Below are 16,656 nucleotides of genomic sequence, written 5' to 3'. Positions count from 1 at the left end.
GATATGGAGCTGATCTCTACCCAAGTTCCGACAGGAACGTTTTAGTGCTGCTTGTCATAAGCAGAAAAGGATGGAACATACTGAAATGGTTACTAACCAATTTTCATAATCAAAAAGCATTGTATTATATTGGCCAAAACATTAGTCATGGGACTATAATCCATCCTCCCTTGAATAGTTTAATCCTCTTAAAAATAGCTCAGTGTAATCAGGTTAGCTTCACTGTAAATTTTAGCAAACCCATCGCTCTTAAAAAGGAGTTTCAGAAAAGGAAGTATCAAACACTTTCTAAAATCCTTGATGCTGATGGAACACTGGGCAAAACAAATGTTCTTACAAAGCACTTATGTAATTGATTTAAGCCAAAATGTCCCAAAGAGATACATTTGCTATCACAAATAGATTTGTACTAGAAAGGCTCCCACTGTGGAAACAAATTCTGAGTGTTGGTTTTCTAAATAATGTTTCTACCTAGATTCAGTTGCTTATCTGAATCTCTCCACATCATCCTGGACCCTTAGTTTATGATCTTATTTATCCACTGTCCAATCCAGATTTGTAACACCAAAAAATTGGAATAGTCACACATGCCTAACTCAAGTTACTGATAAAAATGTTGAAGCTTACAGATTCTAGAACAATGTCCTTTTTCAAGTCCCAATTGGCATAAGATGGCACTGTCATCCAACTGGTTATGCTTCCCAGAGAATGTCCTTGCATCCAACCCAAAGTTGTTTAAAGGCTTATCTGTAGCAGAACACACACAAACACAGCAGTGTAAAGCTCATGAACTAACACTGAAAACTAACACTGAAAAGACCCAAGAATGACTAACTAGAAGGGGATAGTTCCCGCTGGTTCCACTTCCCCTGACAGGGGCTCCCATGACCTGCCATGTATGCAGAAGTCAACCATCTTGACACAGGTGAAAAAACTACTACCAATAGAATTGTATTCAAAATGGAGAGTATTGGTGTGATGGTTAATTTTATGTGTTATCTTGGCTGGGCCATGGCACCCAGATACGTGATCAAATATTATGCTCGTTGTTTCTCTGTAGCGTTTTTTTATTATGAGATTTACATTTAAACTGGTGGACTTCAAAGCAGACTGCCCTCCATAATGTAGGTGGGCCTTATCTAATCAATTGAAAGCCTTAGCAGAACAAAAGATTGACCTCCTTGGGACAAGAGGGAATTTTGCCAGTTATCTGACTTAAATAGCAACATCAGCAGCTGTTCCATAATAGCATGACTGATGACAGTCTCTAGACTTGAACTGCAACACAGGCCCTTTCCTAGGTCTGCATCCTGAAGTCCTTTACCCTCAATTTTCAGATTTTGGACTTGCATACATATACATACACATATACACACACAGCCTGGAAATCCTGAAATAATATAATCAGAAAATATTTTAACATGAAAAGTACAAAAACTTACTAATACATTGCATAAAAACAATCTTATAGCCATAGTTCTTCAAATTAATCATTAATGATACCCTGACATTCACTTTATCCCCTTTAGGTGTTCACAGTCATTGTTTTTTGGACTTATTTTTTCAGGATGTATTCATCTTATTTGTCTTTGAAATCTCTGGTAAAGGAAAGTATATAAATATTTCACCTCTGCAATTCCACTTTTCCAGTCTTCCAAAAGATATCTACTGACTCACAGGTCAAAGATACAGCCACTCTCTGGTGCAGAAGTCATAAGGACATTAATAACTCCTGGCAGATTTATGAGTCAAGCTTATTGGAATAAAAAATTACATTCAGGGCACAAGAGCCCCTTAAGGCAAATTAGAAAGGGAAGCTTGACTGAGAGTACCAGGAACTGGACTTGCTCGGGGTCACGAATCCGGCACTCAGCACTTCTGGGGGAGGATATGGAAGGCCACTCTGGGGGTAGGCATTCCTAGTGACAGCCACTATGGCAACAACAATGATTTTGTTTATGATAAGTGATTTCTTGGGAGAGGTCTTGCTCTAATGAGATGCCACCATAAAGTAACAAAACCGCCCAAGACCACAGACACACACAGTGATAGATAATGCTCTGTGACACTGCCAAGTTCTCTTTACATTTCAATTACTGTGGCATAGGAGGCAGACAGAATGTGGGTAAGAAAAAGCCAACAGCAATCTAAAAATCTAATTTTAGCAAATGGTTAAGTCTTCCCACAAGATCCTTTACAGAAAGGACTGACACATGTTGAGTCTGAGGTGAGAGATCCACAGAAGCTGCCTGAGGTGACCAGTTAGAACCCAGTCTCCCAAAGGGGTAGCAAGAGGGGAGTGACTGGGTCCTCAGCATGGCCAGGTGCCCAGAGGTCTCTCAGGGATGGGTTCCTGCCATCCTTGAGAGGCTGAGAATGATGGTTTCTTAATTCACAGCAAAAGAAATCTTCACTCCCCATGAGACTTACCCCTCTGAACATGCTCTGTCTCTCCTCTTTGAAGACTCCAACATGGACGAATTATAAACAAAACAGCATTTGATGAGCATGTAGGGAGGACAAGATTTTATGGGTAGTGACATCAAGTCATAGGGATTCAGACAAACTTTTCCAAGACGTGTCTGCTACCCAGGGCATCCTGCCCACCGACAGAGAAGTTCCTCCTCTCCAACTGTCACTCTGGGCCCCATGCTGATAATCTGTTTATGTTAAGAGGCCTTCCTTCAGACTAGATGATTTAAGATTGACTAGGCAACCCTTTGGGCATGCATTAGCAGCCGTGATTTCCTGAGAACACACGCTGACATTGCGATGACACTCTAAAGGCCTCTAAAACCCCCCAGATACTCACACACAGATTCCTGCATAGGACAGGTGCTGTGGGCTGAATTGTGTCCCCACCAAAATTCTTATGTTGAAGTCTTAACTGCCAGTACTTCTGGATGGGATTGTATTTGGAGATGTCGTCTTTAAAGAGGTAATTAAGTTAAAATAAGAACATTTTTAAATGAGGCCCTAATCCAATATGGCTGGTATTCTTACTAAAAAGGGGGTATTTGAACACAGAGACCTAAACAAATAGAGGAAGACCATGTAAAGACAGGGAAAAGACAGCTGTCTACAAGCGAAGGAGAGAAGCCTAAAACAGATTCCCTCTCATGTCCCTCAGATGGAACCAACCTCCATCTCAGACTTCTAGCCTCCAGAACTATAAGGAACAAAGGATCCATTGTTTAAGTCTCCCAGTCCAGATGGTTTGTTATTGCAGCCCTAACAGACTAATACAGTGTGTTACTTCAGAGTTTACATGGAGATTTTTCACTCCCAGAGAATAGGGTTTTTCATAATTTTAAGAAGCTTTCTCCCCCCTGCGTATCACCACCATCACACACTGAAAATCACGACCTATTTCCTGGCTAATGAGCAGAGATATGCCTGTTGCCAGAGACTAAGGAGGGACACTAATTTAAGAGGGGGAGCAGGGATATTGGTATTGGCCAGATCACATTATAAGCTCAGGGTAATTGATGAGCACAGATGTGAAGCCTGCATACGTATTCATTCATGATATTAAATAGTCATGAACCAATTGCCCCCAGTGGGAGCCTCAAATTCCCCTGTTCCTTTTTCTTCACCCCTGCAATTCTCCCCTGAAACATTGTTCCACCCCAAAAGAAACTTTTTGTGGCCCTTTAATTGCCAAATCCACTGGATGATTTTCCACAGTTTTCTGGACATCTTCTAATTTCATCCCTTCCTACTTGTTGAAACTCTCCACTATCTTCCACTTGATCCAATCACAATTAACTGACTCTTCCTATGTCTCTGACTTCCCTCTGGCATGGAGAGCATTCCTCTCATTGCCTGATAAAATTACTGCTCCTTGAATTTGCGTCAGCCCACTTCCAGCAACACATAAATTCATCTTATCACTTATATGCTCATGGCTCCCAAATCTATTCAAAGAACCAACCCTCCCCCATTGCTTTCAGCCTAGTACAGCCACATCCAGCTTTCTCATGAAGGAAGTATTACTTCCACTCTCTGCCATTAGAGAGACCCATTTATGTGGCCCTTTCTGCAGACCCTTCTCAGCTGCATCTCCACACTGTGAGAGTGGGAGCACATATGTTGTTGGCCCTTTCTGTCATACTGCCTTACAAGTCCCTGAGAATTTGCATTGCCTGTAGAATAAGCCCCTTACGTGGCTTGGTATGCAGGACACTTCACAAACGCCCTGGTTTATCTTTCCTCTCTTATCTACCAGTATAGTGAGAGCAGACAATTGTTCCTTCTGATACTTCCAGACCTTTGATCATATTCTCTGCATTCAGAAAAGCTTTCTCTGCTCATCTACCTTAAAGAGATCTATGCATATTCCTAATGAAAAAGGAAAAACACTTCTTCCCTTTAGCTTTCCCTGGACCTTAACCTAGCAGAATTCTACCATACACTGTGTTTCCATTGTGTTGTGTAACTCCCACTATTAGTGTTCATACTGTGTCACAGTCATTTTCCCCATCATCCCATGAGCCACTGAAGAGACCATGGCTGCCTTGTCTCTGAAGTCTCCTCAACCCGCTACGATCATTAAGATGGTGACTCAGAGGAAAGAAGTATATACAACCAAATAAAATCGGGAGAAAGACATGAACAGGATCCACATGTAGAATCACTACACTATCCACCCTCTTTAAGATTTAGGCCTCTTAAGCCTTAAAATGTCCAGGAGGTGTCATGCAGAATAGCACCTTCCAAGGTTAGAAATGACACCCTGAAATTCCTGACACACAGTCCTACCAACTATAATTTTGGATGATCTTCTTCAATGTAGCTTTGGGTAAGTAAAAATTGACCTTTCACCTATCTGGCAAGATTTTTGTTAAGACCAACACAGTCTGTGTAATACAGCTCTTGGTATTTGTGTAAGAAGGTGCCCTGTCTCAAACTGGACTCTTAAGATTTCCGGAGCTGCAGAACGGTCTCAAGAGGGGGAAGCTTGGTGATGGCTCATTTGTTCTGGAAATGTCTCCAAACACATCCTTCACGGCTCTCAGATGTAAAATGCGTAGCTACCTATTGTTCTAAGGGAAGCTGTGAGGAGACCCAAGGCAAAGCCACAATACATATGATTTTGCATTTCATCTTTATTGACTTTTCATTGGATGATGGGGAGAGGCAAGAGAGGGAACAAATGATCCTCAGTTTGGTGTGCATTTTAGAAAGAGCTATTGCCTATTAAGGATATATGTCAATCTTTCACAGTAACTCACTGGATCCCCTGACTTGAGACCTGGAACTTCAGGAAAGCTGCAAAAATGTGGTCCTCCACTCATGCTGGAGTCTGGGCTACAAAAGCAAATAAATTTGGCCTGGCAAGATGAGAGCTGCACAGAGCAGTTAATATGCACACTGGTCTTATTTGCATGGACTATCCCGGACCTTGAAGAACAAATATCCTGATGCTGAAAGGTCCCTCATCTGAAATGATTCCTTGGGAGCCCCTGGGGTGAGAGGTGAGAAGATTCCCCTGGAATGCATGTATATTCCCAGAATCCATCCCCCTGGGAAGAGATGGACATGGGAACAGGGAATGCAGACTTCAGGGATGAACCTTAGCCTGGGGAAAGGGAACACAGTTTTCTCTTTGACCTTGAGGTGGTGGGACTGTGAATGTGTGGATATCATTGTGGGGGAGGACTGACTTCCTGTGAAAACCACATCTTGGGTCAGTTCTGAACTACTCCTGGTGTTACGCTTCTCTTCGAATACCCACAGACCTTCAGTCAGACCCTTCCTGGTGCAGCCTGATCCCAGCTGTGCTGTGGACTTCAAACAGAGGGGCTTGATTGACGCTGCAGACAGAGAAGCACAGGGAGTCAGTAATGCCTTTCTGCTGGCCAGAGTAGTGGACCTTTAGCCTTCACCAAAGACTGGGGGGCCTGTGTCCACCACGGGGGACTTCCCATGAGGGCCACTGGCAGCAGGAGATGTGGTGTAGTGACAAGATGAGGCTGGAAGTCAAGGTCATCAGGGAGCTGAGCACACAGAATCCAAGGAAATAACTCATGTCTCTAAGGGATCACTTAAGATGGAGCAGGCACCTTGCAGAGGGAAGTTTGAAGTCATGTCACCCCTAAGAGTTAAGGAATATGTGGTGCCAATTTGCACCTATGAGCTGATGAGGGCTGGACACCCAGTTACCATTTCAGAGCAGTTCTTTTTAATGAAAATCCTTCATTGCACTTGTCCACTAAGTAGCAAGCTCCATCTACCAGGCTGTAGAAGAACATAATCAGCATTTCTTAGTTCCAAGTTCTTCTGGTTGTGAAATACATCCTTATTCTCAGGAGGAAACCCTGGGGAGTGTGACACATACTGAACAGGTGCCAGTGGTAGAGACTGTAACACTTCCGTTGCCTTTGCCTAATCTTGCCCATTTATGAAGTTAAATTAGGAACTGTGTGTGTGTGTGTGAGTTTCCAGTATGTATTGAAGGTATGGTAGGAAAAAATGTGCTATGTTAGAGAGCTGTACCTTTTCTTGGCAATTTCACATCATCAATGAACTGTTACTTCTTTAAAATTTTTAAAGAAGAAACTCTTTAATTTAATCAACAAAAAGTAATGAATGATGGAAGAGCCACACAAACACTTGGAATTATTACCCAGAACATCTCATACTTTTCAATTTGTGCAGAAAGACCGGCTGCTGCATAACAACTCATTAAAGTTGAGAACTGGACCTTTGGCCCATAATTACTTCTGGAAAAGCAATCCTAGATGTCACTGACTAATTGAGCTAATTGGAAGAGAAAATTTGCACAAAATGTTCCTTCAGCACATAAATTTGTTTTTATTTTCAGCAAAGTCTTTTGTATCTAATTGTATTGATTTGTTGTTCTGAACAAATGAAAAATCCTAAGGGAAAAACAGAAAGGGCAATGCTAAAAGGAAATAAAGATAAAAAAGAAGGTAGTCAAAAATCCTATAAAACCTAAAATATTGTTCTTTTGACAACCTGTTTAAGATACTACCGTCACTTAAAACTCACTCACACTATCATCTTGAATGCTTGGGAACTGAGAACTAGGTGTCCCGAGTAATTGTCAACATGACATAGAGTTTTCCCTGGGTTGCACAGCAGTTCCCAGCTGACAAATGGGTTGTGCTCAGAAAGTTCTTTTGAAGTTAATTGTTCAGAACTCAGGCCAGCTCTCAAAAGAATATTAACCATAAAAGCTCCTTGTTTTAGTTCTCTCAGGCTACCATACAAAGTAGCACAAACTGGGTGTCTTACACACAGACGTTTATTGTCTCACAGTCTGGAAGCTAGAAGTCCAGGAAGGAGGTGCTGACAGAGTGGGTGTGATGGAGGGCTGTGAGGAGCGTCTGCTCCCCGCCTCTCGCCCAGTCCCTCGCGGTTTGCTGGCGATCTTTGGCATTCAGTCTCTGCTTTCATCTTCACGTGCATTCTCCCTGGGGGTACATTTGTCTCTGTGTCCAAATTTCCTTTTTTTTAATAGGACAACAGTTGTACTGGATGAGGAGCTCACGCCACTCCAGTGTGGCCTCAACTTAACTGATCGCACCTATAATGGCTTTATCCACACACAAGGTCACATTTGGAGGTAACGGTTCAAGGTGTGAGCTTGGAGGGAGCACCAGTCAGCCCATAACATCCCAAAGAGCCCTTGGAGCGGCGTGGCTGACTGAGAGCTCGGCGTCTCTCTGCAAGGCTATTCTCAGCAGCTGCTCTGTGGGGCACCTGACATCAGGGTTGGTGGGGGAAGGCAGAGCTGAACCTTTGGCACCACAAACTGTGAGCCCTCCAGGTCTGCCCAGCAAGGCAGGGGACCAGGACATGGTACTGGAGAGTGTGGGTGCCCTCTGGGCACCCAGCTCCAATGGCAGAGGTTCTCCAAGTGGGGATGCACCAGGACCCCCTGGCCAGCCCGCTGACCCAGACCACAGGTCACAGCACCAGATCTGATACAGAAGGTAAGGTGTGGGGCCCAGAAACTGCATTTCTACCAAGTTCTCATGTGGGACCACAGCTGCTGGTCCTGGACCACCATTTGAGAACCTCTGGCCTGAAAGACACACTACTGAAAAGATTTGGTTTCTGATTCGAAGAAAGTACTTATAAAGGAGAGAAAACACATCTCCTTGGGAAATACCTCCATGGGAAATGGGGCTGCAGTGGCTTGAGTGGTGGTCTCCCCAAAGACAAGTCTGCCAGGAACCTGAGAACAGAGACTGAGAAAAAGGGGTCTGCAGATATTGGTAAGGATTGGAGATGGTGTCACTCTGGATTAACCCAGGAGCCCTACGTCCAGTGTCCCTGTTAAATGTTCTTACTAAAAACAGAAGAGGAGAGACACAGACACACGGCGGCAGGGGCCATGCGAAGACAGAGGCCGAGATGCTCACGGCACTGCCTGGGGCCAGGGAACCGCAGGAGCCCCAGGAGCCGGGGGAGGAGAGGAAGGGGCCTCCCTGGGAGACCCAGGAGGGCCGACACCTTGACTTCCCACGTCCAGCCTCCTGAGCTGTGAAAGAATAGATTTCTGTTGTTTTAAGCTACCAAGTCTGTGGTCATTTATTACCAGCCACAGGACACACACACAGGGAGGTTCCTTGACTAAAGATTAAACAAGCCTAATCCATCTAAAGACAAAGCCGTTTCCCTAGTTTTTCCCAGAGACGTTTAAATCACAAACTCCTGTCAGCCTTCCTTCTGTACTCTCTCACCCTCAGATTGTTCCAAATGAAATAACATGATACTACATGCGAAATTCATAGAACATTTTTTAAATAACTAATAAAAATGTGCTCCACAAAGGAGCAATTTTTACCTATGGAATAGATTATGTTCTTAACATTGTATATACAAGCTGCTGTGAAACAGTGCATGTCACAGACAGAGTCCCTGGGGCTGGCAGGCCCACTGCGGAGGCCCCGCTGCTGCCCACACTCAGAGCACACCTGCCTCTCAGCAGGAAACAGGGGTCTGATAAAGCTGAGGACAGAGGAGCCGAGGACTGAGCCCAGAGGAAGGGCGGTGCTGCAGCCACCGTGAGCCCGAAGTGGGCCGGCGGCCTCTAGGGAGCTCAGAAATGGCCATGCAGGTTGCCACCCCACTGAACTCTGTGACCTCTGGACCCCACAGGCCAGGGGGACAGAGCAGAGGGAAGGGAGCCTTCTCCTGCACCAAACCTGCCCTGCCAAACCCTTCCACACTTCCCGCCATGACGCGTCAGGGACATGTGCATCCCAATGCCCCCCAAAGAAAGAGGCGGACAGGACAGCGCAGTCCTGGATTTGTGAGGGGGCCTGTGCTGGACAAAGTGAGCTTGTCCCCAGGGGACATTCGAAGGTAGTCCTCAATGCAGCACAGTGAAACAGCACCAACCTGAGTGTCTGCACCCCACGGGCTGGGTGCTTTGCAGGCACAGGAGAGGGAAGCGGAGCTTCTGGGAAAACCCATTACCGAAGGCTATTCTTAAACACGAGTCACTCAAACAGGGACCACAGTATTCTGCAGTGAGTCACTAGGGCCTGAAAAACAGAAGGAGCGACTGCAGCCCAGGTGGCCAGGGTGCCCGCCCGGAGGAGGGTCATCAGAACCAGGGAGAAGCCCCTCAGTCCAGACAGGGCCAGAGGAGGGGCTCCTCCTGAAACAGCACCTGAGGAGGGACAAAACTGGGTGGCACATCCCACTGCACTGCTTGTGGGTCTCAACAGATGAGTACGTGTGCCATCACATACACCATACATAACCCAGTGTGGGTGACAGGACTGTACTATCAGTATTATAGTGTATTACATATTGTATGTATTAATATAATGCTTAACATTAATATATTACATATTGCATATGTTATATGTAATATGATATATATATTACATATATGCATTTATTGCATATATAATAATATTTTCCATATTATATTGCACTATCTCATAAATTATTTATATATTTATATCTGTATCTGTCCATCTACATCTGTCTCTCTCACTCCAGAGAACAAACCTAGTTGTTCTCAACACATCCCTTCATCCTCATGAAGTTCTGCATGGGGGACCCTATCCAACCACTGCAGAGAGAGGTCCTGAGCATGCCCAGCAGATGCCATGTCGTGAGACTTACTTTGGCCTGCGTGTGTGACATGACACACAGCTCTACCCAGAAATGAGAAAGGACCTCGTGGCTTCAATGGCCACTTCTGAGTTTGAAGCACCTATGCCCCCTTCAGTGGGTGTCAGGAGAAGTCCCCTGGGGGTCGGGAGCGTTGGGCCCACTCTGTCTGCTCTCTCCAGGCGTTCCTCCACCCTTCACCACACCTGACTTTTCTCTCTTGCTCCAGGTCAGCAAGCCATGGGGCATCAGATGAGATGTGATGCCCCTCTCTGCCCTTCAGCTTCCTGTGCATTCCCTGCAGGTGGCACAGGGACACACAGGACAAAGGAATGTCACAGCAGAGAGGCCACAGAAAACAGACTGCTGCCTGCCTCCACAGGGAACAGCTGGTTGCCTGCTGTCTCCCTCCAGCCCACGTTTCCAACTTTGTCGCCTCTCTGCAGCTACTGGGTCTAAACCAACCTCCAAGCAAAGGGGAAGAACAAGAATAAGACCACTGTGCCCAAAACCTACGTCATGTCTAGGTCAACACTGTAAGTGAAGAACTAAAATAAAGACACTTAAAGAGAATGATTTTTTCCACTCCGCCTCTACAACTAAGTTCTAATTGTTGTTTTCCTTGTGCAAAACTTTTCCCAGTAATTAAAAATGATGGCCTGGTATGTAAATAGCCCCAAATCTCAGTGATGGAGAGGGTGCTTGTGACTCTCATTTAGTAAATGTTATCAGCACTTCCTGGCACTGAAGAAACTCAATTTACTAAGCCAGCAGAAAATGTTTATATGATAAACCTACCATACCACGTTCCCTTGGAAACATTTGTAATCTACTCTATCAGGGATGGAAAGTTTCTATTAAAAGTATATCAACACCCTCATAAAGGCCATTTTCCTCTTGCAATTTATTCTGAGTAATAACATCCCAGCCACAAATTTGTTGACAATCAATTTTTGCTTCTCCATGCAATTCGGTTGAAAAGTATCTGTTTTCTTTATAACAAAATGGCTCAAACACAAAATAACATTCAATTACCAGGCGTGATGATACTGCAAACCCCTCAATGCTTCCTCTTTTGCGGTGACATATCTATGTATCAGCCAGTAGCCCTAAACCCTGAGCCGGGCAAGCCTGGCTAGTCTGCTTTCATTACAATTGCCAAGTGGGTTTAATTGGCTCTGAACATGAGAAGTGTAAATACTGAACCTCAGTGACACCATGAAAAATGTCCCATAGGAATAAATGTATAAACAAGTCACTGAGATGTTGATGAGGGGCACCCTTTTGACCACGTTTTTCATCAGAGAAAATACTGAAGGGATGAAACCAGTACGTCCAGTGAACGGGTGAAGCAACTCAGTAACTGGATATGTGAGGCCGTATTCTGCTTGGTTCTGGAAGGACGCTGGGCTTCTTCTGCCAGGAACAGAATCCTTTATGGGAAACTCCTTCAGATAGACATAGCTGAGGCTGACCTCTTCCCCTGCCCTGGGGGAGGGAACATGACTCAGGTGTGGTCCTTTAAGAAACACGAGGCCCCCACCATAATGATCATTTCAGGGATGGACACCCACTTGAGCCAGGACAGCCTCCCTCCCCACACAAGACCTTGCTGGAATCATCAGAATGAAGACACTGTCCATGGATCGCTAGCTAGCTTCACCACTGGGAAAACATCAGCCCAGATGTGCCATCAGCTACCCATCAGCACACAGAGAAACTGCCTGAGAAGGAGGCAGCCCAGGGAGAAGCCAGTCCCAAAGGGAGAGACGCTAATGTCACTGTGTGCACCCCTCAGATCTAGGCACCCCTGCGCTTCCCTGATATAGGAGACACATTAAACTGAGTTGCATTCCTGTCACTTGTAGCTAAAAATATCCTAATACAGAGAGGAAAAAAACATAACCTGTATCTAGGCCAAAAGAGGACTCTCACAACATTGCTGACACCAAATGTGTGGGTTTTACACACTAAGCAATTATACTACAACAACTACCTGGAGTCAGCACAGAACCTACAGGTTAAGGACTCAGTCCCACAAGACTGCTGCCCCCCATTTTAGATGCCAATCACTAGTCTGGGCCCCTGGTACTTCTGACCCACCCACTGGCTGTACATGAAGGGTCCCCGTGACCCCCTTCTTGGGTTCAGTTTGGTAGAACAGCACACAGAACTGAGGAAATTGCCTTATTTACTATTATTGGATTTATTATAAAGGATACAACTCAGGACAACCAAATGTAAGAGATGTCCAGGGAAAGGTACCAGGAGAGGCAGGGAAAGAAACGTCCTTGCCGTCTCTGGGCAGACCCCCTCCTGGCGCCTCCATGTGTTCACCAACCTGGAAGCTTTCTAAACCACTTAAGGGTTTTTGTGAAGGTTCCATTACCTAGGTGCAATTGACTAAATCATCGGCCCTTTGTCCAGCTCACTTTCAGCGCTTCCCCACTCCCTGGAGGTCAGGAGGTGGGGCTGAAAGTCCCAGCCCTCCAGTCACAGGCTTGGTTCCTCTGGCCCCCAGCCCCCATCCTCCCAAGCCACTTTATTAGCATAACCTCAAGTGTGGTTCAAAAGGCATTATGCACAACAGAATATGCTCCTCCTACTCCCCCTGGGAAGTTCCAGGGGTTTGGGGAGCTCTGTGCCAGGAACCAGGACAAAGACCAAATATCTACTTCTTATTATGTCACCATATCACATAGGCAAATGCTGTTTTACTTTTCAAGATGACATCTTTTAGAACTTGGATTGTCAGCTAAACTTTAATGCTTGTAGTAAGCAAAAGCAGATTTTATTTTTTTAATTTTTTGCGTTTTATTTTTGTATTTGTCTCATTTTATTGGTGTTCTGGGAAAGTTAAGAAACACTAGGACAAGGAACAAATGAACTGAACTTGTCTTAAAAGGCATTTCTTTAGCCAAATGTCAAGCAGGCAAGAGTTGCCAGTGACAGTGCTGGTTAATAGGACTGTGTGCTCCATGTCTGGACGTTTCCATCTTTGGCCACACGGTGCCTTTTATACCGTTATTGTCTGAGGGCCTGAAATCTGTGGACACTCAAGAAGGTGTTGGCTCATGATTGGAATCTGACCTGTTCTGAGGAGGGGAGATGAGCCCCGTGGGAGAACAGGAGCTCCTGACCCATGAACTCCTGGGGTCTCTGGTACCTTCTTCCTCACAACACTGCTATTAATAAGATAATTGCTACATTTTCCTCTCTGACATGAATAATTTATTTGTGGCAACTCTCCTTAAAATGTCTTAAGAAAGCACAACTCTTCCTTTTTTCTTTAAGAAAGTTTGGGCAGGGTGGGTGGGTGGTTTTATTTTAGGGTTAGCAAAAAATAAACCAAGGGGAATCCATTGGAGTGGATATGTCAGTTCAACAAACATGGATTCAGTGCCCCTTTCAAGAAAATCGTTATGCCAGGGGAGGGTGGAAGGGAGGTAGCGACATCAAAAAGTGGCTACAACCCTGTCCCGTGAGTTAGTAGTCAGTTACTGGGACATAAAGAGAGATTTGGCAAAGGACACAAGACAAACACCTACAGCTAAAAAAAGAGCAAAACTATGCCATAAGAAGAACAAAAGACAGCTAAAATGCTAATAAGGTAATATTAATAGGAGGAAGAGATAGATTTTTCTTGAAGGCTGGTCTACATTGATAAAATAGCTGCATGACATGCATTAAGATCAGCCTTTCCCAAAGTTTGGAACACTAGCCCTTTGAGATATACCTTGAAAAAGACGTTCAATGGTCCAACACACTTGTGAAATGAAGATTTCCATTTGCCACAATTACCCCACCTTTGAAATTCATAATACAGCTTAGCTTATGAAAAGCTCTGATTAGTCTTGCTATAAAGAAACCTATTTGCCCAATATTTCCCCAAGTTAGCTGACTATAGATCCCAAGGGAATTATATCACCTAAGTGAAGATTCATGGTTTCATTGTGCAAACCCAGACATTCTAGAAGATCAGATTTCTTTGAAATATCACAGATTGTTACCTCAGTTGTTGACTTCGGGTTATTGGGTAGAGCAAATCTGCTTTGTTCCACGAGAACACAAAAAAAGAAAGAAAGAAAGAAGACAAGAAGTATCAAGAACTTTCCAAAGACAGGGGACACATTCTAAAATTTCAGATGCATCTGACACGGGCCACAAATAGTGTAGAGTGTTTATCTTTAAATTTCTGCTTTAAAAGGGATTATATATATATATATATATATATATATAATATGTATTATATTTACATATAAATGTGTATATACATATAAATGTGTATACACTTTGATATCTAAATGTACATATGTAGTTCCTATGCCATTTGTAATAGACCCACACACATACATATGCCCATACTTATCATTAATAAGCACTTTCAAATTTACGCAGTTTTAAAAAACTATTATCAAGATATGGCTTAACCCACTGTTCTCACTGTGAATGACCAAGATCCCATTTAAAAAGAAGAGAAAGGTGGATGGAAAGGAAAGAAGGTGGGGGAAGGATCTAATGAAAGATCAGGATCATTAGGGACCTGGCCTGGGTCAACTCTGAGAACCACATGAGGGCCAAACATTGACACGATACAGAAGAGCGCGAGCGTGTGTCAGTTGCCGTGCACTGTCTGACCATGCCGTTGCCGCCTCCGAGCCTGCTCTGATGCTGTGGCCTTTACTGGAAACCCCCTAAGTCAGCACTCATTTAAGCTCTCCCTGCAGGACCCCTTCAATAAAGACCTCTTACTTGTATTAACTGGAGAGGGGCTTACTCACAATAACCAAGGGCAGATGCTGGTCCTCGTGGGATCCACAGCTAATAGACTGATACTTTGGAGGTTTGAATGGGGTACGGGGGGGTCCTTCTCACCTGTAGATTTTAAGCAGCGGGGAACCTGCCACAGGGCCTGATGGTCAAAATTAGAATCAAGGAATTAACTCCTCATGTGGGCCAGGGCCCCTTCTTTAAGCCGGTGGCTGAGCAGAGCATGTGCTGAGGCTGCAATAAAGCACTCCCTCCCCCATTCTAGATTTGGCGACTCAGGCAGAGAGCTGCAGGACCCCAGGCCTTCCCCAGGCCCCCAACACCCCCCGTGGGGGGGAAGTGCAAGAGAGAAAGTGCCTCCTTCTTGGGAGGCTCTGAGCAGTGGGTTTACTGATTAGAAATAAAAAGTCGAAGAGCTGGAAATAGCCATTCGTCTGAGCCACAGAACTCTCCAGGTACAAGCAGAGCCGTTGAACCTCAGTCCCGTCCAATAGCAGAGGCATAGACACTGACAGCCCAGCTCCCATCCTGGGCATTTGCCTCCCCTCTCTGCTAGGGGTCCATCAGGAGGGAGAACGAATCCAGACCATTACCTCCAATACCTGCCTTGGGGGAGGGAAACCGCGATTTCTAGAAACCCAAACAAGGGGAAAATATACCATCAGCACAAATATATAGCCTGTACCCTGCAGGATTGTATATTAAAAAGAACATAGCTCTCCCTAATTGGCAAGAAAATTGTTCTTTCAGTATCTTCTTCTAGAGATGATTATCTCCAGATAGATGGATTGAAGTTGCTTCTAGAGAATTGTTTCTCTAGGCCTTGCACTAAATTTCAGCTACGGTATTAAGATGATGGATTTCTGCTGTAAGCACCCACAAGGCAGGGTCTCTACTCAGCTTCATAAAACACACCACAGTATTTGCACACTACATTTAATAAAACGCTATTGTGAGGTCAGAAGTTTTGATAGAGTCCCTATAATGAAGCAATCTCGTGTTTGACTTCCCTGAAACTCCTTAATCTTATCCCTTTTCAAGTGAGCAGGTGGTCTTACTGGGTGGCTTCAGATCACATGTGAGACCCATTTTTGTCCATTTAAATAATTAAGCTTCATTCGTGTGTTTCATGAAATTCATATAGAGTATCTAAAATACATGACAGGTAGGAGTTAACTCTCTCTGGACAATGTTAAAGGCAGACTAAATGAATGACAATCAGGTGGAACTAATGTTTGACTGATCAATTGAGGTGATAAGCAGGAAAACAGCCCAGAAGCCATGCCAAGAAGAAACCTAAAACTATTGACAAAGCAGATAGGAAATGTAAGGCATTCTCAATCAATGCCGGTTTGGGCATATGAATAAATGTTGGACTAATGCATCTTACCAGTTGTAATTCAGCTTTAACTGCAATAAGATGTCAGAAGGCCATATGGAGAGGAAATTAAGGGGGAAAAAAAGTGTAAAACAAAAAAAAATCATTTTTATGTCATTTGTACTGAAATTATTTCTAGAATAATGCAATTTAACAGCTATAATTCAAACTAGGTTTTAGTCTATTGGTTTAACTGCAGCATACGTAAAATTTAGAAGTTTTTAGTGTTCAATCCCATGTAAGGGTGGCTAAAACCTTAGAGAAAATTCAATTACAGTAGTGGAGAGTCTTCTTTCTTTTTGTTCTTCAAAATGGGCTTCATCTGAAGATCTGCTGAATAAATAGCAGTTTCCAAATTTCCAACCCAATTTCAATAAAAATCGAATGGTTTACTAATCCAGAAATGC

This window comes from Manis pentadactyla, chromosome 2 (genome assembly GCF_030020395.1).
Source record: "Manis pentadactyla isolate mManPen7 chromosome 2, mManPen7.hap1, whole genome shotgun sequence".
In the NCBI taxonomy this organism is placed as follows: domain Eukaryota; kingdom Metazoa; phylum Chordata; class Mammalia; order Pholidota; family Manidae; genus Manis; species Manis pentadactyla.
The sequence above is the reverse complement of the archived record's forward strand: the minus strand, read 5'-3'. Positions refer to the sequence as shown.